Raw genomic sequence first — 27,149 nt, 5'->3', positions numbered from 1 at the left:
CAGTCGCTCAAGAAAGTTATAATTAAGCTTTACTTGTTTAATCAGAATCGGACGATGACTTTCCTTCACCGCAGTCTCGATGATTCGAAGAGATCTGCAATCCTGTGTAAATAAAATGTCTTGGTTTTCTTGCGTTGCGTAGTCAGTCAGGAAACCTCAGGTGAAGCGGAAAGTTTGCGTTGATAGACTTTAATTATCCGACGAAATAATGGAGCTCTTGGACCTAATGATTGCAAGTTCGTTTCCAATTCATCGGAAGTTCCCTTCTGATTACCAACGAATTATTTTATCTGCAGATCCACCTGCAATTAAACAGCATTAATGGTGATGTATGCTCATTTAGCTCAGCATCCACTCGCGGAATCTTTGTCACTCTCTCATGAACATGAATGGAAAACATTTTCAACAATCATGTCAATAATATGAAAACACAAGAAACCCAACTCTTAAAAATTCAATTAAAACTCTTAAATTAATTCAACTGAAAAAGAATGGATAATGAGAACTTTTAAATATAATAAATTTTCTCTCGCGCGACCAGCGAGTCTCTTTAACCGTTCGTTGCGGTGATATTATCGACTGTAGTTTCATTTCACACTTGTTTTTACCGCGAACAGCGTGCGTCCTGCCTTCAACGTACTTCCATACATAATTACTACGTTTAAAGTTTCACACGCCATGTTCATATGATTGTTATGTCTTGAAAGAATATAGGTGCACTTTAACTACGGATTAACACTCCATATGGCTGTTACTTATAGTCAATACGTACACACACTAACAAATGCTACAGCCTGATACCTATTCTAAAGATTGTACTAAACTATCACAGGAGTAATCTCACTGTCTCTTAACGTATCAACCACACACACACACACACACACACACACACACACATATATATATATATATATATATATATATATATATATATATATATATATATATAATAAAATCCATTCTTGATTCTTCTTTAAGTCCGGTGTCGAAGTTCTCGAAAAATTTCTTGTTTTCATTATGCGGGAATAAACCCTTTACCCCTTTTGAATCGGGATAGGCCAACAAGTATGATCCCAGATTTCGTATATTGAAGATAACATATGGTCCGGTATATATAAGATTCCATTTCTTGGTGTTCGTTGATGGCTCAATCAGGTCCCATTTTAACATTCATTTTATCTCCTTTTGAACAGATTTTTTAATCGCCAGGGGGTCGGATAGTTCGTGTGACAGTAAGTTTTATGTGGCTTTACTTGCAGGTTTCTCATCAAAAATCTCTTCATAAGCCGCCAACAGATGATGAAGCTGCTTTCTTTGTTCTACGGTAAGCTGATTTGCTTCACTTGCTTTAAGTATTGCTGTTTGATTAAAGTCTTCATTCTGCATCGAATTATTTGAAAAATCCTTCCAACGGCCGTTTGCAGTACCAATTAATTGAATTGTGGCACCGCGACAATACTTCTTATGCACCGTCTCCTTTCTATTTAAGTCCAGTGCTATATCTCCTCCAAATGGCTCTGAGCACTATGCGACTTAAATTCTGAGGTCATCAGTCGCCTAGAACCTAGAACTAATTAAACCTAACTAACCTAAGGACACCACACACATCCATGCCCGAGGCAGGATTCGAACCTGCGACCGTATCGGCCGCTCGGCTCCAGACTGTAGCGCCTAGAACCGCACGGCCACTCCTGCCAGCTATCTGTCCTCCATTTATTGTGAATTTAACTTTCCCTTCCGAAAAACCAATCTTACAATCGTACTCCTGCACTCTCCCAATACCAAGAATACAATCCACTAACAACTTCTCTACAACAAGGAACGTTCATCTTATTGCTGCATTTCCCAGCTTCATCTCCAATTGGGTTTGTACTTTGACATTGGGAGAGCGTGCTCCTACAGCTCTGATGAACACACAGACGACGCCCGCCAAGCCGCCTACTCGATGATGAGGCAGGGCCCACAGGCGACGGTGTCCTGCAAATCTCCAACGTCGAACCATCCCACAGTATGGACGCAGAGGGTGGAAACGGGCACGAGGCAACGTCGCGGGGTGCTGTCTAGGATGAACAACCTGGGTTACAACGGACGTTACAATCAACGCCGCTGCGAACTCCCCAGTTCAGTGTTGTGGTCCCCTAGTAGCTTATCCTCCAAGTCGCCTTTAGAAGAGACGCCCACCTCAGCACCTAAAGAGAATACCCAGTGAAACTACCATGTGACAAAACTGCAAAATGCCAGCGTGTCAACGGGCTGGTTTCTTGATGTGTTTTTGTACTCATGTCTTATTTTCCATAAGTGATTATTTACCAGCTGTCATTCCACTGGGTTCATTAATGATTTTGCATCACTGTATTTGTTGGGAATATTATATTTCACACTTTCACTTAGATATTTTTATATATGTCAGCACCAGCTGATACTGCTTTGGTTCGTGATAATGATTTTGCATCATTGTATTTGTTTATATATATTATTATTATTATTATGTGCGATTGGATCCATACAGATCACGCAAAGCTTTTCCGATTCAATTTTTTAATTCTCCAAACTTCTCTCATTCTTTCCCCATGAATTCTCTTTCTTTCCTCTGTCCATTTTGTCCCCTGTCTCTTGCAAACTTCATTCTCGGGTTGTACTTTCCAACTACTGATTTTTTGCCCGTATACATTTCTGTTTATAGCTTCTGAAGAATTTATTTGTGCATTTGCTAGATCTGTTTTGGTTTCTTATATCTAGGGTATGGTTTTCAATTTTTCAATGTATATTAAAATTTTGTGGGAGAGTCTGGGTGTTGGGAGTCTGTGGATATGACCGTAAAATTTTAGTCTTCTTTTCCGGATGTCTGCGGCCAGGTTAGATAATTTTTCTGTAGTTTTCCGAGACTGTAACCTGTATCCATCTTCCGTTCTTTTTGGGCCAAGAATCTTTCTGATAATTTTGCGTTCCTCTTTCAGGATGCCTTCCAGGTCGCCTTTTCTATGGAGTGTGAGTGTTTCGCTGGAATATAGTGCTTCGGGCTTGATTACTGTATTGTAGTGTCGTATTTTTGAGTGAATGGAGAGACACTTTTTATTGTAGATGTTGTGGGTTTTCCAGTATGCTCTTTTCAGTTTTTGCAGTCAAACTTTTTGTGCAGTTTTCTCTCCCCCTGTGGGTTCTAGGACCTCGCCTCAGTATTTAAAGAATGGAACTCGCTCAATTCGTCCATATTTTGTAGTCAGTTTTTGAGTTTCAAATTTTGAGCAGATGAATTTGGTTTTTTGGAAGGAAATTTGTAGCCCAACTTTTTCGGCGCATTCTTTGAGAATGTCTATCTGTTTAATTGCTGTGGTCTCGTTTTCTGCTAGAATGGCCTCGTCATCTGCAAATGCCAAGCATGAAATTTTAATACCATCTTTAGATCTTCCTAGTTGTATAGGCTTCCAGTAATTTTGATTCTTCAGTTCTTTTTCCCATTCTCGGATGACTTTGTCTAAGACAAGGTTGAAGAGGAGTGGAGACAAGCCGTCACCTTGTCTGACGCCGGTTTTGTTCAGGAAGGGCTCTGATATTTCACCCAGGAATTTTATCTTAGAAGTTGTGTTTGTGAGCGTTTCTTTGATAAGGTTTACGGTTTTCGGATCGAGTCCTAGCTCCTCAAGGATAATAAAGAGAGATTGCCTATCGATTGAATCATAAGCCTTTGCGAAATCAACAAAGGAACAAATGATCGGACTGTTTCTGACCGCTTTGTATTTTAGTGTTGTCTTCAAATTGAAAATTTGTTCTGCACAGGATCGGTGAGGGCGAAAGCCAGCTTGGTATTCACCAATACTGTGTTCGAGTTGTTCTTGTGTTCGTTGAAGAAGACAAGCTGAGAGGATTTTATAAGTGACTTGGAGAAGGGAGATTCCTCGATAGTTGTTTATATCTGCCATGTCTCCCTTTTTATGCAGTGGATGAATTAGGGCGCATTTCCAATCTTCTGGTAGTTTTTCTGTCTGCCAAATGTCTGTGATGATTTGAGTGAGTTCTTTGAGGGAATTTGGTCCAAGATTTTTAAGTAGTTCTGCAGTGATATTATCTTCTCCGGATGCCTTGTTGTTTTTCAGTCTATGAATATGTCTTTGGATCTCCTCTAGTGTAGGTGGTTGGGATTCTGGATTTGTGTAGATAGCAGTTTCTTGAGGGAATCTTGAAGAAGGTTCAGGGCAATTGAGGAGTCCGGAAAAGTATCTTGCCAGCTCCTCACAATTTTCCCGATTTGTGAGCGCTAGTTTTCCATCGGGTTTTCTGAAACATAGATTTCGTGAGCCGTATCCATTGATTCTCCCAGCAAAGGTCTTATAGAAGTCTCGTACATTATAGTTACGGAAATTTTCTTCAATAGACTCACACTGTTCCTTGAGGTACTTCCTCTTGACTTGTCTGATTGTTTTTGCCACTTGTCTTCTGGTGTTGTGGAAGTGATCTAGATTTTCTGGGGATTTTTTACTGTTCAGAAAGGCTTTCTTTCTTTCTTCCAGCGCTTTTTCACATCCAGAGTCCCACCAGGGGTGTTTTGTGTTCTTTTTCAATGGGATCAGTTCTTTTGCCTTCTTTGTAATTTTTGTTCGAAATTTTTCCCAAGAGTCAGCTGGTTCCTTTTCCCACTCCTCCTTCAGATTGGTTTCTTTGATTGTTCGTGTGTCAAATTTCATCATGTGTGTTTTCTTCGGATAGAAATTTTTTTGGGGTGAATTTCACTTTAATGCGTGTAATATATGTTGTGTACCTGTTCATCTATGTCTCTATGTTAACTTTTGATAATTGGTTAAAGCAATTTTAAAATAATACCTCATGGTTGTGGTCGTAGTAGGTCAGATGACATGATGTTAGCGTACAATACCACGCTTAATTTAATTTGTTCTGTTTGCTTTGCGGACTGCATGAGGTCACAATTATTGACTAAGGTCAGATAAAACTCACTTAGATATAAGAGATTAATCAATTAGTTTGTGCTGCTGTTTGCCTGTTGCAATTGTTACTCGTTAGGGTACGTTTGTTTCGAAGACTGTTTTGACGAATCTCCTAGCATGGCGAGCAAATTCGCGGCACAGTCTTCTCCGGGACGTTTGGGGTGATGAAAGGGTCCTGTAGCCACCTTTCATTAGTCCGGTAGCCCATTTTCACTAGTATTTCTCTTTCCTTCCTTGTTTCTCTTTTCTCATAATTATCATAGTGGTGTGATTGAATGAATGTGGTTGTGTGTCACGTTGCTAGACGGTGGCGTAGTCTGCTGCAGAAAGTCTGCGATAGTCGTACAGATTCAGCAGCAGTTGTACAGAATAGCCAACTCTCTTAGTGGTCAAGTAGGCAAAGAGGTTTTCGCTACTTGTGAGAAATCCACCTGCGTTAGGTTGGTGGCAGAAATGGCATATTTGGGTTTTCCGGGCTACGCGGAGCGTGCAAGAGGCTGGAGAAGAAGCGGGAGGCAGTCTGCCGCCGGTACGGGAAGCGTCCACAGCTGTGCTCCAGTCGAAGAAGGGTGAGTTAGACTGACCGCGTGGCGCGTTGTTACTTGGCGAGGGGAGAGCTGTTAGCTTTTGGTCTCGCTTTTCAACTCTGAAAGATTGCTTTGCCTTGTCGCAGCAAGGAATGCAAAACTTTGGTAGATTTTTCTTTTAGGAAATTTCGGTAGCAGACTTGGATCCGCCGGAAGAGCGCCACATAAGGTGTCGATAAGAAGTGAGCACTCGCTTCTGTATGAATGCCTGTTTGCCCTCAGCTGTGCCTGTATAAGCTTTCATTTTCCTAAATATTAATAGCTTTGCCTTCTCGTAAATTTTCCTTGCTTTATGTACTTTTGTCCGTGGGACGCCAACCACGTGGTAGAACATTATAGTTGTTGGGCTACTGGCATCACTAACTGTCCGATCTCATGTTTGTTTTAAATAATGTTAACTGTTCATGACTGTGTGATGTGAGAGTTGCAATTTGGGCACTATACCTAGAAATTGTGTCTCCACAACCCACGTGGGCACGCGTGTGTACCGCGAAACGTGTACCGTTTCACGAGTAATTGTGATCAGTTATCAGGCAACAGCAATTGTATGAATGATTCACACCAATGATTTTAGGTGTAGATTATAGCGGTGAAGGTATCGACGCTTTTCTTCAATGTTATCAGGAATTGTGTACATGCCTCACATCCATGTCTTACAAATAAAAGATGTTATCCACAATTTTCTCTTGTATTCCGAGGTTACGTTTTTGCACCTAAGCCACTCACCTCGTACCTTTCCTGTTAGCACATCCAACGCGTGCCCTTACGCACAGGTCCAGTGATTAGTTTCCCCTTGTATTTCATAACAAATGCTTTAGATTAAGTCTTCTTTTCAGGTGTGTTGCTGGGAGCTGATCTTATGCAGTGTTCATGCATTTTCTATTTTATTATAAATGTTTGATTGTCGTGAACAGTGCACGGGCAATACTATTAATTACATCGTATCCGCTATGAGCGACATCACAACGAATGCATTTTTGTGAGTTTTTGGTCTGTGATCAAATTAATTTATTTTCCGACTCGACCAACCTTCGATTAGTTGTATGGTTAGAGTCGGTGGCGACCCTAATCTTCTCACGTTAACTTCACAAGCAATATGTATTTACGTTCCCAATAATAAAGTAATAACCCGTAGAAACAGGTTAGTTACATAGTGAAGCTGACAGTTATTACCTTACTGTTGACGTAATTGATTCATGGCGTTTCAAAGTTCGTGTCATGATAAGGAAGTTTGGTTTGAACCAGTCGTTCCCCTTTGAACGCCTATTCTTTTGTTTTCTCTTTCATTAAATTTTACTCTCAATAGCTGGCATAGCAGTACATAAGTATCACCTTTCTTCAGAATAATTTTTAATAACTAGTGTTTAAAATTAGTTTAACAATAAAATCGGTTGAAGATTTGTGGCTACTGCTTAGCTGTCGATGCTAAGCGACATAAGCTGAAAGCTCATTTTAACAGTACTGTTACATGTACGTTACTATCCCTTTAAAGCTTAAATTTTTTATCATCGTAAGTAGTGGTTTTTTAATAATATAAGCAACAATTTTGTAGATATAGAACTATAGACAGTTTTAGAAAATTTATTTAAATATATGCCAGTTTTGATCCTGTTCCTTCTATTTTCCATTAAGATTCTTACACCTACACCTTCACTCCTTTCTCCTTTCTCCTTTGCCCCTCCCCTCTCGACACGAACTCCCTACTCTTACGTAAGAGAATTAGCTCAGATTTCATGGAATTGTAATTGTAGTAAATGGAAATGGAAACCAATTACGTATTTTGAAAAAAAGTGCTGAGTCATTATTGTTATTAGTTTCAAACTACTTTTAAATAAGGCAATCGGGATAACGTTACTTTACTATTGGTTAACCTGATGTATGGCATTTTCAAAAATTGTATCTTGGGCGCCAATTTTTTTAACACACGCCTTCCCTTTACAATGCTTATTCATAAAAAAGGCACATTTGGTTTTTAATTGTTCCGTTCAAACATTCCACAATACCCCCTTCACATGGGAGAACGTTGTGTAGTTGTGCATTCTATACCACATCTTTGCTCTCTTGGGGAACCTATTATAAAACTCATCTCCATGTGTGGTTTGAATGTTGTCTGAGCAACTATTCACTCCTGTCTGCAGCAACTGTACACACACTCATGCCACTCCCTTCCCTGTTTTCGCTTTTTCCAGAATTTTCTGGGAGAATTTGAAATATATGTCGCCATGTGAATATCGGCTCATATCTACAAGACCCACTTGCCATAAATCATCCAAGCCTGATATTATAATACATCTATGTGAGAATGTTTTGCACACCTGCGTGTGGAGTTCTGGAACTACTGTCTCCATAATTATTCAAAGGCACATCTCCCTCTATGCTCTGAAATGACTGACGTGATTTCATACTGTGAGCACTCATAGTCATTCTATTATTTTGTTGGGGTCATCATTATACATACACTGCTGGGATCCATTGTTCATTCTTTTATGGCAGATGTCCATACCTTGACCGCATCTACATCTAAAACTAGTTCAATTGGACTATTTCACCCTTCAATGCCTTTCTAATGCACATAAACATATGTAACGTTTCATCATTTTTGAAGGCTTTGCAGTAAATAGTTATCGGGTTTTAAGTCTCTTGGGAATATTAGAGCCAGTGAAGCAAGTGTTTTTTCAAATTATCTACCACTGAACTGTCTTATATGCTTAATTGAATGCATAGATTGTATGCCCAGCATGTATGTTTTTATCTTGCTGGGTCTGTGTTTTCATCTGACTTAGTATCATTGTAACGATTAATTAAATCGCAAGTCCCACCTTTTTATTCTTCTTCCTCTTCTTCGTTTTTCACCTTTGAAAATTGCTTACGAGATTCAGTAACTGGTTCAAACATTTCTCTGCAAGGCTATTGTCACTCGAAATATCCTAACCTTAGCGGATATATTTTTCAGCAGATGGCCTCACACCCCTCAAAGAGTTTGCATTTAATATGGTTGCATAGTGTCTGCTTTTTCAGACATGTCTGTAAAACAGATATCACACAGAATCCACAAGTATCATACATATTACGCAAACTGAAGGTGGAGGGGGCAGAAATGAAAGAAAGGGGAAGGAACTAATCACATCAGCTGCATCAGGACTTTAAGTAGAATTGGTGATGAGTGAAAATGTGTACCAGGCTGGGACTCAAACCCAGGATCTCTTGCTTACTAGGCAGCTGCGTTAACCACTGTGCCATCTGGCCACAGTTCTTATCACAAGTGCATGGAGTATCTCGGTACACTGCCCAGGTAACCAACATTTCCATCTAGTACCACCTGTCTGCAGTCCCTCTCCATGCTCTCCACGCTTGGTAATATTACATTTCCACCTCAGGTCCAATGATAGAGGTTGGATGTTATTATGCATCTACACTGACGATTGTGGATTCAATGCCCATCGAAGTGAATGAGTTATATGAATGTATATACCACACAGGATCCACAGCTGTGATACATATTACGTAAATTGAAGGTGGAGGGTTCAGAAAGGAATGGAAAGGCAACAAACTAATGATATCAGTTGTATCAGGACTTTATGTGGAATCGACCTTGGTGAGGTGGGCATGTGTGTTGGCATGGGAGCTGACTGAGATAGTCTGTGCATTGGCAGTCAATGCTGTGGCTGAATGAGAGAGTAATTAATGCAGCTGACTAGTAAGCAGGAGGTCCTTGACCAGAGTCCTGGTCAGGCACAAATTTTCATGAATCAGCAGCAATTCTGAATGAAGTCCCAATACAGCTGATATCATCAGGCCTGTCCCTTTTCCTTTCTCCCTCCCCTCCACCTTCAATTTACATATATGTATCACTGCTACGATTCTCCATGATGTCGGTTCTTTTGGACATGTCCAGGTGCGAATCCCAGTCCAGCTCACATATTCAGTCATTCCACAGATTTCGCATAAAGTCTTGATACAAATGATAGCGCCAGGTCTATCATTTCTTTTCCTATCACCCCCTCCCCCCCCCCCCTGCCCTTCCGTTTACATAGTTTACATTTTGTCAACATGCTGTTGTACTCTAAACTGACTTGGTTACATTGATTTTCTAAGACATGTAAATCTTTTTCATTTTCCTTAAGCTTCACAAATTATGTTTAGACTGATATGGAGGCGTCCCTAATAATATTAATTCTTTCACCCTGTATCGTTTTCTAAACATCATGTACCTTTGCATTTACCTCAGTCAGATCTACGGCAAAGATTCTGCTGCTAAAATTTTCTTGAAAATTCTTAGCTGCAAGACTTTCCATTATCATTTGAAGCAATCTAGTCTCGTTTTTGAGAAATTCATCGAAAGTTTCAATATCAATATTACAAATATTACCATTTTAAGAGTTTTCAGAAGTTCGATGATCATCTACATCTCCACAGACTGACATTAAGACTTTCATTTATTGATCCAAATTTTCCATCCACATACAGACAAATGTTGTGCTAGGCATGGGACACCTCTCACGTAGAGTGCCTGAGATACCTGTGAATTTGTCCATGGCGCAGTGTATACTCACTTGAGTGTTTACTGTATGTATTAAGGTAAAGGAAACTCTTCCAAGTGTTGTCTACATCTTCTGATGTGTAGTTTCCTTTTTCATCAATAACCAGAGCCCTGTAATTTGTGTGATTCCAGCAATTCTTATATGGCTGTAAATCAATTAAATGTCATGGTAGTTTCTACATGTGGTTGATAAATGAATTTTAAATTCATATTGTCAAGTCTGAAAGTGATAATAGGGTTGGAATTACGCATTACCAAATGTTTGGAATTCTAGAATATTTCTGACTGAAATAACCTGCATATGTCAACTGATACAGTGGGAAGCTTGAGTTTCCCATTGAAAATGACAACACTTCTCACTGAAGTATCACACTGATGAATCCACTTACCAAGGAGTAATAGGGCTTTTGTAGCAGTATACCAAGGATTTTGGTATTAATACACGCCTGTCTCTTCATGTTGTTTCCATAGCCCTCCAAATGCAGAATTGTAATATATTTAGAAATAATTAGCTATAGAAGATTTAATCCCTCTGAGCTTCATAGATTTCTTGACTACAACTACATCACACAGACATCATTTTCATTTAGCAGCCAATTGACAGACAAGGTCAAAGTATAGACAGATGTTTCAGTATTCAGGAGTTTCAGTAAACTTTAATTGCCATAATCTAAATCAGCAGATTGTGGACAGATGAGTTTCCCGATTTTCGGAGAAGGACACACGACCACTCATCGAACTACAGCTAAGTTTCCCAGTTTACTACTGTTTTCCACGATGTGCAATCGCACTCCCAGAGGACTGAAATGTGCGAATGTAGGTGTTTACGTAGACAATGACTGCCATGTAGTAACATAAATCGAGAATGTCGAATGTGGTACTGAACTACTTTTACAGGCGTGGAATGGGATGTACTATATGGTGTGATGCCATATGTTGATGCTCATGTGATGTTGGAGCATTAGCTATTTTGTCCTCCTCCAGACTTCTGCTTCTCCGATTTGAAGCTGTCCATTATGGAGGTGTGTGGGGCTGCAGCACTCAAGACAACAAATAGAGATTCTTTTAGTTATTTACTTCATTTTAATGTTATGAACTTGGGTGACCTAGACAGTGCATTTGGGATTATGTTACATAGACTGAGAAGGAGGAAAACTATATGTTAAAGCTGTATTCAGTGGCTTTGAGTGTTGTCTGCATGGGTACATGAATCTCTCAAATTATTTTTATTTATGAACTCTTATGGACTGTTAGGAATATGTACATTAGAACATAATTTTCTGTTTACATCAGACATAGGTGGTTCATACATATTTGTATATATTGATGCATGCAAGGATCTAAACATTGAGTGATGGTAACTTCAAATGACTGCTCAGTTTGGTGCACTAACTCCACGAACTTGTGCACATATGGCTGCCAGTTTAATAGTTTTTCTGGGGCATACTGCATCACATAATTGGCATACAGCAAATTTTTTAATGTATGCACCCATAATTTAGTGCATACTTTTTCGTTAAAAATTTTAACTGGTTGTGGGAGGTCCATGCAGAAATAGTATCATTACTTAAAATAAGAGTAGGAGCTTCAACTTTTGATAACTTCCGTAGCGCTATATTGAGGATATGGAAAACCACCACTTGATGTAACAAACAATCTCTCATCCACCCCACAGTGATGCATTTAACGTTGTTACTATTCAATCTGTATGTTGAATCACCATTAATATTTTCAGTTGGGTGGCTCTGCCTTACCTCCATGAACAAAAAAAGATGCACGTTAGTTTTTAGTGACTACATTCTTCTTCTACTATAGTCACCAGTACCTACAAGAGAACTGCATTGCTGATGATGCTACATGTTTCTACATTTTCACCCATTGAGAGTTTTCACATGACTGGGAGCATGGGTTTTTCAACTTGTGTCAACAAATGTCGTTCGCCCCATCCACGTAAATTTCAAACAGAAAAATGTAGATATATCATCTTTGCATTGGAGTGTAAGAAAAAAAAAGTTAACAGGTTTCTACAATCGATTCATCGGTCTTGCATGCACCATGACACATTCTGTTGATAAATGGACATGGTTATGATACTTGACGTTACGCCCAATAAATAAAGAGTAATAGTACTTGCTGCTGTGTACAAACTACTCTGTGAAGACTGTGAAAAGGGACAAATAGAATAATTTTTCATGTATTATGTGTATATACTCAAAAATTGTCACTATAGTTTAGACAGTCTGAGGTATTTTAATGATTTCCTCTTATGTTACCTCACTCACTGAGCTACAGTGAGTGCACATCTTTATAAACTCTTGAGTCACATTAAGTAATAGGACAGGTTGGGAGAAAATAAATCCATTTATAAGAAATCACTTCAACAGTCTTACAGTGGGTGCAGTAAATCATAATCCTCAAACAAATTCACTGATATTGTTTTTAAAGGAAGCGAGGAAAATTGGGTTTAACATTTCATCGACATCGAGATCATTACAGCTGGAGCACAAGCTCGAATTGTGTCAAGGAATGGGATAGAAATCGGCCTTGGCCTTTTCAGTGGATCCATTCCAGCATTTTCCTGGAGCAATTAAGTGAAATCGCAGAAAACCCTAAATTTGTATGTCCAGAAGTGGGTTTGAGCTGTCATCCTCCCAGCTGTGAGTCCAGTGTGCTACCCACTACCCCACTTTGCTCCATATACTGCTTTCACTTCATCAAGTGCTATGCCATATTTTCCAAATAATTCTTTCTTATGTACCCCACATTCAACATTTATGGTGTTCAGACCATTGGGAACAGTAAAATTTATAGAAATTCCATCCACAAATTCCCATAAATTCCCCCTGTATGGATTTAATACTGATGAAAGTAATAGTAGCTGGCTTAAGTACTGTGTGAGTATATGAATTTATACACTATTCCGAGTCATTCAAACGTACACTATGCCCATGCAGACAACACTCAAAGCCACTGAATACAGCTTTAACATATAGTTTTCCTCCTTCTCAGTCTATATAACATAATCCCAAATGCACTGTCTAGGTCACCCAAGTTCATAACATTTAAATGAAGTAAACAACTGAAAGAATCTCTAATTGTTGTCTTGAGTGCTGCAGCCCCACACACCTCCATAATGGACAGCTTCAAATCGGAGAAGCAGATGTCTGGAGGAGGACAAAATAGCTAATGCTCCAACATCACATGAGCATCAACATATGGCATCACACCATATAGTACATCCCATTCCATGTCTGTAAAAGTAATTCAGTACCACATTCGACATTCTCGATTTATGTTACTACATGGCACTCATTGTCTACGTGTACACCTACATTCGCACATTTCAGTCCTCTGGGAGTGCGATTGCACATCGTGGAAAACAGTAGTAAACTGGGAAACTTAGCTGTAGTTCGATGAGTGGCCGTGTGTCCTTCTCCGAAAATCGGGAAACTCATCTGTCCACAATCTTGGATCTGCCATTAAGTCTTAGTGTCAGCCATACCGGTCTACCATCTTCAGTAAATCTAATAACAGTACGTGGCATTATAGGGGTAGGGAGAGGAGATCTGGGAACAATAAAAAGTCGTCCAGGAGAAACGTAGTCCATCTACTGCTATCCACACTTTTTCCGGTACCAGACAGGGTGGCAGCAAACACAAAAAAAGAAGAGGTATATAACATACAACTGCTTGTTGATGTTGTAATATGATGGGTTTTGATTGCTTCAAACGTGAAAGGATTTATTGCAGTAACTATGAGGACGAACTAATATTTCGAAATTTTTAAATGGAAATTTGAGGGACTCGTTAAGGAATATTGCACAGAAAAAGCCCTTCCCAACATACACATGTCCCTGGGACAATAGAAGAACTACACGAATGCAACGCCTTCCCAAACAAGCTTCTAGAAGCAATATCAATGCGGCATGAATTTCTGAGCCAATACTGAGCAAATTCTAAACCACAGATGTTGCTTACATTACACTTTTTAGGTTGGGTGGGGGGGGGGGGGGGTTTGTCAGGTCGGGGCGGGGGGTGGGGGGAAGACTCATCAATCTTCTGACTGGTGTGATGAGGCCCTCCATGAATTACTCTTCTGTACCAAATTCTTCAACGCACTTGCAACCTGCGCCCTCAGTTCTTTGCTCGGTGTATTCCAGTCTCTCTCTTCCTCTGCTGTTTTTGCCAACTAAACTCCCTTTAATACCATGGAAACTGTTCCACGATGCCTTAACTTATGTCCTGCTATTCTATTCCTTCTTCTTTTTTTGTGTTTTCAGTAGATTCCTTTCCTCACTGATTCTATGGAGTAGCTCCTCCTTACTTACCTAATCAGTCCTCCAAATCACCTCGTTTACTACACACAAATGAAATTTCCATATTTTAAATTACCAATCAATAATCAACTCTAAGAAGGTAAACACGTTTGGCAGGCGATTCTATTCGTGGCCGTACAGGTGTAAGTGGTTCAAAACTACAACTACGGCAACGCAAACAAGAACCACAGCGCTCTGAAGACCTACTTGAGATGTGCGGCAGGTCACTTCACCGTGCGGCCATCTTTAACACGGGTGGATAGCGCTGCATCAGTGACTGGGTTGGGTGGCGGCTCATGAGTACTACATCAAGCCAAATGATGAGGCTCTGGGGCTATTGGTAGGATATGCTGCAAAATAGGCGTTACTGTCAATCAGGATGACTGCTGCTTCGCAACACCATCTGCCACGGAAAGCAGATTGCAATCATATTTAGTACTTATATTTAGATTCATCACGTACGATTGGAAAATAATTTTTTCTGAAAGTACCTTTGGTATTAACTATAGTTTGTTTCAGTACAATGGTATTTTCGTCATTTTCCATCTCTAAATCAAGCGCTTAAAATCTACAAAACCCATACGATCTCTTTCACGTCTTCACATTTGGTTAAATGAATGGATTCATTCTTGTACGCAACTAGTGTCCTAAAAGATACTACACAGTAACACAACACTTCATGGGAGATACTAATGCGCCAATGTTGCACAAGTTTCGAAATTTGGAACTCGAACTGTAAAATGCATGGAAGAAGTCCAGTTTTAAAATTTCCTGGCAGAATAAAACTGTGGTTCGTATCGGGAGTGATACTCGTGAAAAATATACAGCATCCGTTTCACGCTGGTAAAGTAGGAGTTACTGGCAGGAAGGAAGCTGTGAGGAGGCATCGTGAGACGTGATGAATGACTCAGTGGCTGAGAGCTCTGTCAGAGAAAGTAACGTTCCAGGGCTCCCATTCTGACCCGCACACAGTTTCAGCCAGCCAGGACGTTTCAAAACAGCGCACTCCGCTGGAAGCAGAGTTTTATTCATTTATATTCACTCATTTTAGTCAATAATCCTCTTTAAATTTATTTTTAATATTGGAGCTTTAGTGATTGTAAAATTCTCACTCTGCTCGTTATAGGGACAGCCATCAGCTGCAGTTCCGGCCACGAATGATCTGCATTCTGCTTACGAGAGACGTTGACGCACAGAGAGCATGTCTTATCACACACATGTACTAGCGATGTGGAACAATTCCTTACGTACTACTGTGATTGCTATTACGGGTGCACCTGTAACAGGTTTGCAGTGTATTAGTTGGTTCGATACCTATCGGGTAACAAACAAGGTCTTTATTTCTAGTTAGGCCTCCTCCGTCTCTGAATACCGTACACAGCATCATTCGCAAGACTTCCACCTCCCTTGGCACGGCTGCAGTCACCCTCGAACCCGTACTCTTCACAATATACATTTTACCAGCCAGTTTCCCTTTGGATTCTAAAGTATTATTATGCAAATGCCATCTGTTATATTTAAAACTGTCATAGTTGTTACAGTTGTTTCTTTTACCCCCATAACAAGTGACAAATAATATTCAAACTACAGCCTGTATTAGTACTATCACTCTCGTTAATCCCATAACCTGTTTGTCTCTACATTCGGAGGCAATCTTATTACATTTTACTAGCCAAACAGTGAAGTATTAAGAAATGACAATGTACGTCTGAATTTCTCAGATGGTGTAGATACTGTAGTAGTAGATGCTATAGTACGCATTTCCGTTGAACAGAGAGCGTTAAAAGGGCAATTTCAGAAGTTAAAAAGACACGTATAGGTAAAATAAAGTCATCTCAAAAGATACTGTGGATGACATAAGAAATACTTCAATTACATGCTGGACGAACTAAATAAAAATACGTTCAGGAAAGTCTCTTAGAAATGAAGTCAATAGGAAGCGCTGGGAAACTGAAATGAAACGACTGCAGGAAAAGTATGAGGAAATCGCTGTGGAAATGATCGCCTTCAGGACACTCTAAACATATAGAAAAGTAAAAATAACTTTCGCTGAAGTTAAAGGCAAGGACGTGAACATGACTGCGAAAGGAGCTCCACTGTTAAACCCTGAGGAGAGTTCTCTGAAGGCGTCTATGAGGGGAAGGACTTACCTGATGACGTGGTACAAGAAGATACACAAGTCGTCAGGAACGAGAACGGAGATCCGGTATTATGATCAGTCTTTAAAATAGCTTTCGACGACTTAAAATCAAATAAGGCAGAAGAAACAACACTTCAAGGGAATTTCCAAAATCATTGGGGAAGTGGCAAACAATCCAATAATGAAGTTGGAGTGTAAAAACTATGAGACTGGCGAGGTACCATCAGTCTGCCAGAAAAATACTATCCACACAGTTCCGAAATCAGCAAGGGCAAACATGTGCGAGAGCTACCGTACAATCAGCTTAACAGCTCGTGGATCCAAGCTTCTGACAACAACGACTTGCACAAGAATAGAAAAGAAAACTGAAGATTTGTTAGGTGACGATTAGTTTGGCTTTGGGGAAGGTAAAGGCGCCAAGGAGGCATTTCTCACGCTTTGTTTGATAATGGGGACAAGACAGAAGAAAATTCAAGACACTATCGTAGGATTTTCGACCTAGCAATAGCAGTTGACAATGTGGAACGGAGGATGTTCGAAATTCTGAAAAAAATATGAATAACCTACGGGGAAAGACGGATAGTACATAATATGTCGTTACGTAAGAACCTGTATCAGGCTGATGGCCGTATAATTTCATAATAGCGAGACCTCGTTCACTTTGTGTTCCTTGCGGGAGTGTGAACAAGCGCGAAACGATACGGCAGCGTTTCATCGCGTTGCACGTCAGCCGGAAAGCAGGACATCAGCGCTTTGCGCGAACTGGGTAGCTAGCATCATCAGGAGCTTAGTAAAGCAATACGACTGAGAAGTATCACGCCACCTTGTTACGTAAAGTAAGAAGCCACGTCGCTAACGCAAGAAGGCATGCTGAATATTGTTACGGAGCAGTATGTTGGTATAAGAAATTTGTTAAGCGATATGAATCGCAGATACATTCGTATTAGGAAAGCCTATGCGGTCATTACAAGTGACGTTGGGTCAAAAACAGCCAATATTTGGCATAATAAATACTCCAGCATTTGAATTCAGAGAGGAATTGGTCGGAAGGATCGATGGCGCACAGGACGCGCTTACTCGACTCCCTGACATGGTATTAACGCTGGGTAATAAGTTTGCTGTAGATTTTCTGCTCGTATTCAACACCGACAACAGCCGCCGGAGAGATGCCTTCCTCTCCATAATCACCAGTCACGAGTTCGGGGCTGCTGACAGCTTCCAACGCAGATGGGAAAGCCTGGGGGTCTTCTGTGTCGACTTGGGCCGGGACACCAGCGTTCCTGACACTTCAGCGGAGCCACGGGGCCTTACGGGGCCTTCCTGCACTGCAGGCCAGAGTCGGATCACTTCTCCACCACACGGCAACCGTTATCGCGGTTCAGAGAGCAGAGATAAGCCACAGTTACGGGAGGGGATCGTGGACCTCCTAGGTCAGCGTCTTACGCCACACACGCACGCGCCACCTTCTTCGAGTGTGGATGGTGGAAACGCAGCATCCTGAGTAGCTGCCGGGCCCTCGCGGCGCAACCAGAGCAGCAGTGACAGAGGACCGCCGTAGCATCGCTAAAGAAGAGATGCATTTGCAGAGATAAAGGGTTAAAACCCAATCTTATTTTACTGCGCACACCGACGTACACAGGTTATGACCACCTCCTCTTCCCTTAGGAACCGACAGGTGGTGTCAGATGTGGGGTACTTTTGTAAGTGGCGACTATTGGGAGGCGTGACAGATGGATGGTGTGTCAGGAGGCACTCACACAGTTCGCCACTCCATGGATAGTTCTCAGTATATCATGTCAGAAAAGGGCAAGCTGAGTTTTACATGAGAGATTCGTTTTAAAACCATGTGGATTCGTGCACGTAAGTTTCTCAGTCTCGAGAAAGATTGTTATATTCGAACTGAGAATATGTCCAAGAATTCTACAACAAACAGAAGTTACGGATATTGGACAATAACTCCTTATCTACTCTGCGTAGCAGGAAAACTCTCCTAGCCTTCTGGACTGATTTAATAACTTTCGTAATCATATTGCTATAATGACAGCATGATCGCTAATCCCCGTTTCTATACTGACATTTTTAATAAGGTTTAGCCTATTTGTGGCTACAAGGTCTAAGATATATCCACTACGTGTGGGCAGCTGCTCAAGACAAGTTTCAGAAACGTGTTCAAAAGCACTCCGCATGATAATCTGTCTCTGAATGAATCCATAGACGTCCCCGTCTATACTCGGCAGGTTAAAGTCACCTCTAACCAATACTGTATGATCTGGGTATTTACGCGCTGTTAACGGTAGACATTCTTTGAATGGCTCTAAAACTGTCATTGCAGAATCGGGCGGCCTGTATAAACGTCCAACAATTAACTTTGTTTGACGTACACCTGTTATACGATGACTTCACTATGACACTCAACTTCTACCTCAATAGAGACGATATTTTTGTCAATTGCATTGAACATTCCCCCTTTTATGGTCTCTAATCCGTCTTTCCAATGTACTTTCCACGACTCGCTAAATATCTGAGAGCTTTCCACTTCAGGTTTCAGCAAGCATTCGGCCCCAAGAATAATCTGAGCGCGAGAACTTTCTTGGAAGGCAGTAACAACTTTGACAGTTTACTGATAAAATTGTGACAGTAGAAATGTCCGTATTCTGGAAGCCGTTTGACTTCCCTTGCTGCATATCTATTGATGAGTTCCCCCTGAGCTCCTCAAAGTACTGCTTGGCCTAAAAAGCTATCATGTACACTCCACAAGCACTCCGCTATCAGAGCAGAGGCTTCCTTTGTGTAAAAACCACTGACCTATCAAGGGGAGTCCAACAAATTCCAACAAGATAACGCAGGTATAGAAATCTGCAGCTAAGACCATCACAGAGTCGATGAAGCATTTGGATGAGAACCTCCACTTGGCTCGAAACCAAAGGACCCCGATCAAGTCTGGGAACGATGCCGCAAACTGCGGGCCCTGCTTGCACCCACACGTGAGGCCAGTAGTCCTCACCAGCCGTCTGTACGAACTGAGGGTCGCCTCAGAAGCCATGCGACAGGCATCTTTGTGCCAACGTGAGCCACAACATGTCAGACGTCTGCACCCTGCACGCTCGGTAGCCACTGGCAAGCCCTCCTCACATCTCAGATGAGATACCCCGGGAGACATACCGTCTGCACATTTGCTTTCTTTCCAGCCCTGAACGCTATCTGCCTATGTGGCGCCATAACGCGCCTAACATTGGAGCTCGCAATAACAAGATAACTCCTCCCCCCCCCCCCCCCCCCCCGTGAGTCTGCTCGGACCCTGTTGAAGGAACCACCACCTGTCCACTTACAGGGCGAATGAGCGAGGCCAGGCGAGCAAATTGGTGCACTAATAAGTGCCTCGGAAGCAGAGCCCGCGGACGAAGGAGGCGACACCTGAGATGCCCATTGCGACGCGCCAGATTCTCTACCATCGCTACACCCCGAGGCAGCAGCCTGAAGGTGACCGATCGTAGTCAAAAGCACACTCAGCTGTTCGCGAACTGCGGCCAACTACTCCTGCGTCCGCACACGGCATGCACACATCCTAGCCATCCTAGCAAGACTAACTGAAGAAGTGAACAATAAACGTAGACAGTTCTGGATAAGCAACCTGATACACTCCGGAAGTGTCACTAACAGACGCTGATGCTCTAACGAGCCACGTAGGTGGCTGTTCAGTGAGCACGTATTGCGCTAAAGACTGGATGAATTTACACTTACACACAAGCGAGGTAAAACCTCTTAGTCAGAGAAACACGCACGAAATTTAATAAATATACTGACGGAAGACATAGAAGAAGGTAAACAACTTGCCACTCTGAAGACGTATATCAACTGAGAGCTGGAGCCTCTCGTTCCTACTATGAAGCTCGCTGTCTGAAATAACCCATTCTTCTACTCCTTCACCTACAATCACATTCCAGTTCTCCATGACTATTAGATTCCCATTTCCGTTCACCTACTGAATTACCTGTTCAGTATCGTCATATAGCTTCTCCAACTCTTCATCATCTGCTTGCGACGTCGGCATTTATGCTGAAATATTGAAGTTGGTGTAGGTTTCGTTTCGATTTTGATGAGAACAACCCTATTACTGCACTGTTCACAGTAACTCCCGTTATACCATTTTCTGCTCTGATGATACTACCCTATAATCGTCTGACCAGAAATCCTTGTCTTCTTTCCATTTCACTGATGCCCACTCTATCTAAATTGAGCCCTAGCATTTCCTCTTTCAGATTTTCTAGCTTCCCTACCAAGTTCAAACTTCTAACTTTCCACTCCCTGACTCGTAGAACGTCATCCTTTCTTTAGTTATTCAATCTTTTTTCTCACGATCACATCCCTATTGGCAGGCCCCTCCCAGAGTTCCGAACTGGGTGACTAGTTCGGTATATTTTGTCAATGAGAATGTTGTCATGACAGTCTTTCAATTACAGGCGACTTGTCCTGTGGATGCACGTTACATGTCTGTGACGCTATGGTTTCAACTGCCTTCTGCATTCTCATGCCCTTTATCATTGCTGATTCTTCCGCCTATTAGGGGCAGTTTCCTACATGAAGGGCAAGAGAGTCCTCTAAACTTCAGTCCGCTTCTTCGACCTCTTTGACACGGCCGTTGGCAAAATGAGGGTACCTTTTATACCGAATGTGTTCGGCCGCCATTGCTGATGATTTTTTTTTTCGAACCCGAGACCGAGGACGTTTTCATTACGAACGAACGATGCTACTGGTAGACCACTGGTACACATTAACCACATAATAAAACTTGCCTCTTTAATCTGAAAAGTTCATTTAACCGCAGGTCAATTTCGTATTTTTTTCGAATTAAACGAAGTACTAGCAGTCTCGAGGCCAATTAGCACTCTCGGGAGAAGCTATAGCCGAAAGTAATGTAAGCAAGCACCGTGTTTGCTCTTCTCGGAGAACGTTGCCCGACCACGTCTACTGTTTTTTTTTTTTTTTTTTTTTTTGCGCTATCTTCTTCAACAACTGCGTTAATAAAATACGTGACCTAACAACAGAAAGCTGCACGCTGGACTTACCTTTTTTTCAAAGCGCGCCCAACGTTCCACAAGTTTTGCACTTCCACGGACCTGGCAACATTTTATCTGCCGTTCCGGCTTCACACACTCTATTCTTTTACGACCGGTGTCTGCCCTGTCATCAGCAAGCACCACGGTAGACAGTTTAGTTTGGATAGGACACTGTGTAAAGAAACGCTCAGATCTCACGTACTTCCAGGTATTGCATTATTCCACATTGCTCCGGACTCTTTTGTGTGACCTATTAACCAGACCGCTTTCCAGTTTCTTCGAAGAAACAACCCGGCTGCATCACCGATGCGCCTTCGGCATAACGCCCTGCCAAGCCACGGTCAGCCTCTGTGACTGGGCTTTCCGGGAGGGTGGTGGCGAGGGGACTGCCTTCTGCGTGCAACAGGGTTCCTTAGATCTCGAGCTAAACTGTCCCTTTGGGGATGGATCCCTCTGACCAGCAGGCATGCAACATGCAAAACAAATAGACATAATTAATAGGGTTTACGTTATTAAAAGTTCAATTGACCTTTGCAATCGTCTGTGTTCCATTTTAATGTAAAAGGTGGCATTACTAGAGCAGAAAGGGAAGTAGTGTCACCCTTGCCTGATCGAAAAATGATTGATAGAAACTAATAAGAATTAAAATGGTAGTCTAGCAACTGACTCGTTTCACATTATTTACAGAGTGAGTGGGGTCGAAGATCCATACCGCTATATTGAGACAGATTTTCATTATTCTCCGAATTCCCTTTATGTGACTGCCGATACGCTATCTTCTATACACCCACCCAAATTATCCACCTACGATTGCCGCCGTTTCTAGCGACCTCGTTTTTAATGGATCAACCTTCTTTAATCGAAAATAATTATATTCGAATTTCCTGGTATATTTTACGTTGCAACGCAACACAATAATGCGCACCTGCGGGTGTATCGAGTTTAGCGCCGATCGCAGCAGTAAAGGGTGACAGCGAGGCAATCTCTGTGGGACAACAAGGACAGAAAACACTTTCAGGAAGAGCTCTTTAGTTAATTGAATCCCGCAGCGGCGAACCACCTCGCACTCAACGTCCCAATCGGTCTTCGCATCCGTCTCGCCTTCTTCATCGTATCTCGCAGTCGCAGATGTACTGGATCTATTCTGAGACGAGGAACACCTCGTGGACCGTTCTCGTGAAACAGAACCTTGCACATCTCTTGTTCTGCAATTATGCAGCCGGTTGTACCGCATTGCAGGCAATAATTACTGCAGTGAACAAGAACCACAGCCTCAGGCCAGGAACGAGAGGGTTTCCTACTAAATTATCCTCCGCGGTTAAATTCCGAAACACCAGAGGCATGCCACCGAGTGTAAGAGTCATGTGACGAGCAGAAACTCATTTCTGGTCTTTGTAGAAACAAAGTTTCTACAGTGCGTAACAGAATTAATCACTTTCGAAACACCTTATTCCCTCCCAGTCTGTTCTCTTCTTTTCTGGTTTTCCTACTGTCCATGATTCTCTATACTACAGTGATGTACTTCAAACGTACATGCTCAGAAATTTCATCCTCAAAATAAGGCCTATTCCAGTAAACTTCTCTCCCTTGCTTCATCTATCCCGGGTCATTTTTGTTCCAAGGTAGCAGAATTCATTTACATCTTCAACATCGTCACGGATTTTGATTTTAAGTTTGTAGCTATTCTCATTTCTGCTACATCTCTTTACATTTGCTTTTTTGCGGTTTGCTCTCAATCCATATTCTGTTCATTCCAGTGAACAGATCCCGTAATTTTTCTTAAATTTCACTGAGGATAGCAATGTCATCGGCGAATCTTTTTGATATCCTTTTACACTGTATTTTAATCGTACTCTTGAACCGTTCTTTAATTTCCATCATAGGTTCTTCTGTGTATGGATTAAACAGTAGAGGTGAAAAACTGCACCCCTATCTAACATCCTTTTTATCAGAGCATATCATTCTTGATCTGTTAGTCTTATTGTTCCCTTTCGGTTCTTGTAAATATTGTATATTCCCTCGACTTTTCCTATAGCTTACTACTATTTTTCTCAGGATTTCGAATATCTTGCATCATTTTAAATTGTCGAAAGATTCTCCAGGTCGACAAATCCTATGAACCCGTCTTGAGTTTTCCTTACTCATGCTTCCATGATCAATCCTAACGTCGGAACTGCCTTACTAGCTCCTTTACATTTCCTGAAGCCAAACTAATCCTCATCTAACGTATCATCAAAATTATTTCCCAATCTTCTGTGTATAATTCTGGTTAGCGCCAGCCGCAAAACCGAGAGGACGCGCAGCAGAGCAGCAGCAGCCACACTTGTCTGATAAACTGTAAATTAATTTAGATTTTTTTTCACGTTCTTCTGTAAAGAAGTGAACTGTACCTGTTTATTTTACTGTGTAGGCTAGTGGATAGAAAATTAATCGTAGTTTTTGTTGTTGCGTAAGTCTTGTGAATATCCTTGTGTGGGGCTGCTTCCTAATGTAAATTTTCCCGACGCCAGAAACTACGTCACGTCACTAAGTCTTTATTTTGTGCGAGTAGATAGTAAACAGTTCATATCAGCGTTCTAGTCTGAATATTTATCTCGTGCAGTAACTTTCGACAAACAGGATTTCTTATAACAGGCGTCTGCAAATACATCAACTTCAGTACATAAATTTACTTCTGTTTAATAGCTTACAGTCTCAGAATACAGTAAGAAATCTGGACAGCAATTTTTAGTGTTACCTTATTCTCCTTTGGTATATTTTGTATACACTTCAAACTTAGTAGTGCCTTTCGAGAACCTACCTCTATTTTATACACAGTACGATATGGATAACGACTGTGCTTGTTGTGAGCGGGCACAAGGAGAATTGGCTGCTGTCCGGAAACCGCTGGAAGCTGCGTTGGCTTCCGTCGACAAGCTTCCAGCTAATGCTCAAATTTGCGGTGACGTCGGGGCGGCAGTGACGAGACCTGCGACACTTTTGGTGCCACTGGAATCCCCAGGTGACCTGGACGTCGCTGCGGCTTCTGATACGCGACATCTGACCAGTCCGTTCTCACTCCAGAGTGGCTGGCAAACAGTGGTGGGTATTCAACTAAGAACATTTATTTGAACCATTATTTCTTTATGAATTATCATTGGAGCAGTACGCACGTCACTGGGCGGAAGGGGAAAGAATGAACAGGCCGTGCGGCTGGCTCCCTAAGTCTTAGCAACAGGTACGAGGTGGTACCCAGTGCTGATGATAACTCTGAGCCAGTACGGGGTGCCTTTCCTGTTGGGCCAGCTGTCGATTTTCCTGCCCAGTCCGGACAAGTACAGAGGGTGGGTATGCTAGTCATTGGGAGCTCCAAGGTGGGTGATGGAGCCCCTCAGGGAGATAGCAGGCAAGGCGAGAAAGAATTCCGACGTTCATTCGGTACGTTTGCCGGGCGGTTATGTGGAGGAGGCCCTGCCGGCGGATATCGAGAGCACTGGGTGCAACCAGCTGCATGTAGTGGCACATGTCGGCACGAATGACGCCTACCGCTTGGGTTTTGACGCCACCCTCGGCTCCTTTCGGCGGATGGCTGATTTGGTGAAGGCAACTAGCAACACACGCAGGGTGCAGGCTGAGCTGTCTATTTGTAGCTTCGTACTCAGGAGTGATTGCGGTCCTCTGGTTTGGAGTAGAGTGTTGGATCTAAACCAGAGCCTCAGACTATCCTGCGAAAGTATCGGATGCGAATTTCTCGACCTCCGCTATCGGGGGCAGAATTGTAGGGTTCTCCTTAATAGGTCAGGCGTGCACTAAATGCAAGAAGCGGCTACTAGGGTAGCGGAGTACTTGTGGCGTGCACATGGGAATTTTTTCGGTTAGAGAACCCTTCCCTTCGGAGTAAAGACGATTTGCCTGTTTAATCAGCCACAGCGACCTCAGAGAGTCTTGGTCCTCGCAGATCAGAGATAGAAAAGATTAATATGATTTTAGTAAACTGCAGGATCACCCAAGGAAAGGTCCCAGAATTAGTATCGCTTACTGAAGATTATAATGAAGAGATACTATTGGGAACAGAATGCTGGTTGAAACCAGACGTCAACGACAACGAAATCCTAAGTTGAGATTGGAATGTTTATCACAGGGATAGGTGGCGGCGTGTTTATCGCAGTAAAAATTCGATAAAATCCAGGGGTTATCATGGATTCCGAATGTGAATTAATCTAGGTGAAACTGAGTATCAAAGAACGGTCCAAAATAATATCAGATGCTTTTATAGACCACCTGGGTCAGGATCTGTAGTTGTAAAGCGCTTAAGACAGAAGTTGCAGAATATCATTAGTAAGTTTACTGATCATGCCATTGTAGTTGGGGGTGGCTTCAGCTTTCCAAGTATAGACTGGGAGTGTTATGCCATCAAAACTGGCGCCAGAGACAGGGAATCGTGTGGCATTGTTCTGGATGTCTGGTCCGAAAATCACCTCGAGCAGATTGTTAGAGAACCAACTCGTGAGGGTAACGTCTTTGACCTCCTGACAATAAACAGGTCTGAACTTACCGAATCAGTTACCGTAGAGGAAGGTACCAGTGATCATAAGGCTATGACGGCATCTATGACGACGGGTACTGCAAGGAATGTAAAGAAAGGTAGGGAGATATACTAGCCCAGCAAGGATGACAGGATACAAATTTCAGAATATCCCAGCAGTGATGAAATTGAGAGGCAACATTCAATGTGACCTAGACAAGTACGTTCCGAGTAAGGTTTTAAGGAATGTGAAATATCCACCACACTTTAACAGCCGTGTTAGAAAAACGCTACGTAAACAAAGAGCACTTCGTCTCAAGAGAAGCTAGCTGACGAACAAAAGTTGAACGAAGCAAAACTGAGTGTAAGGAGAGTAATGAGAGAACAGTTCAATGATTCTGAAAGTAAGACGTTGTCAACCGACCTGAATAAAAACCCTAAGAGATATTTGATAGTATGTAAAATGAGTAAGTGGGTCAAAATTGTTATACGGGAGCCAAGATAGTCCCTGAGGGCCGGCAATCCATATAACACCACAGAGGACGAGGTTGTTTATGCCCAAAGGCGTACCCAAAAGCACTATGGTAAACACCGGCTATTTACACACAAGATAATGGAAACAGACATTCCGAGCACTACTTCCTGCAGGGGGAGCTCGAGAAACGGCCTGCAGGAAGTATCACTACGCCGAAATCTGATTGGCTGAAGACAGCTATTTAGGGGTTAGAACCAGGACCGAAGTTCAGTTCAAGGCGGATGCCGACCTCGTGTACTGCAACCGTCGAAGATTACGTCTTCGTCTCGGAATTGGACCGTTATTAGTGTGTGAGTGTGTTACCACGAACCTTTGTGGAAAATAAGAAGTGAACTTTTGTTTGCCTCAATTAGGAGACTTTTTTCGTTATTGTTACCTTTCGTTTGTATCTTCAGCCATCAACCGTGTGAACTTACATCAATAAAAGTTGTGTTGTGAAAAATTGCGAATTGTCAGTCATAACAAAAATCATCTATCCATTCTCTCAGCGACCACACCGGCATCGTAACGGAAGATAACAGAGAGAGGGCC

This window comes from Schistocerca americana, chromosome 3, assembly GCF_021461395.2.
Source record: "Schistocerca americana isolate TAMUIC-IGC-003095 chromosome 3, iqSchAmer2.1, whole genome shotgun sequence".
Lineage (NCBI taxonomy): Eukaryota > Metazoa > Arthropoda > Insecta > Orthoptera > Acrididae > Schistocerca > Schistocerca americana.
This window is presented reverse-complemented; position numbering follows the sequence as displayed.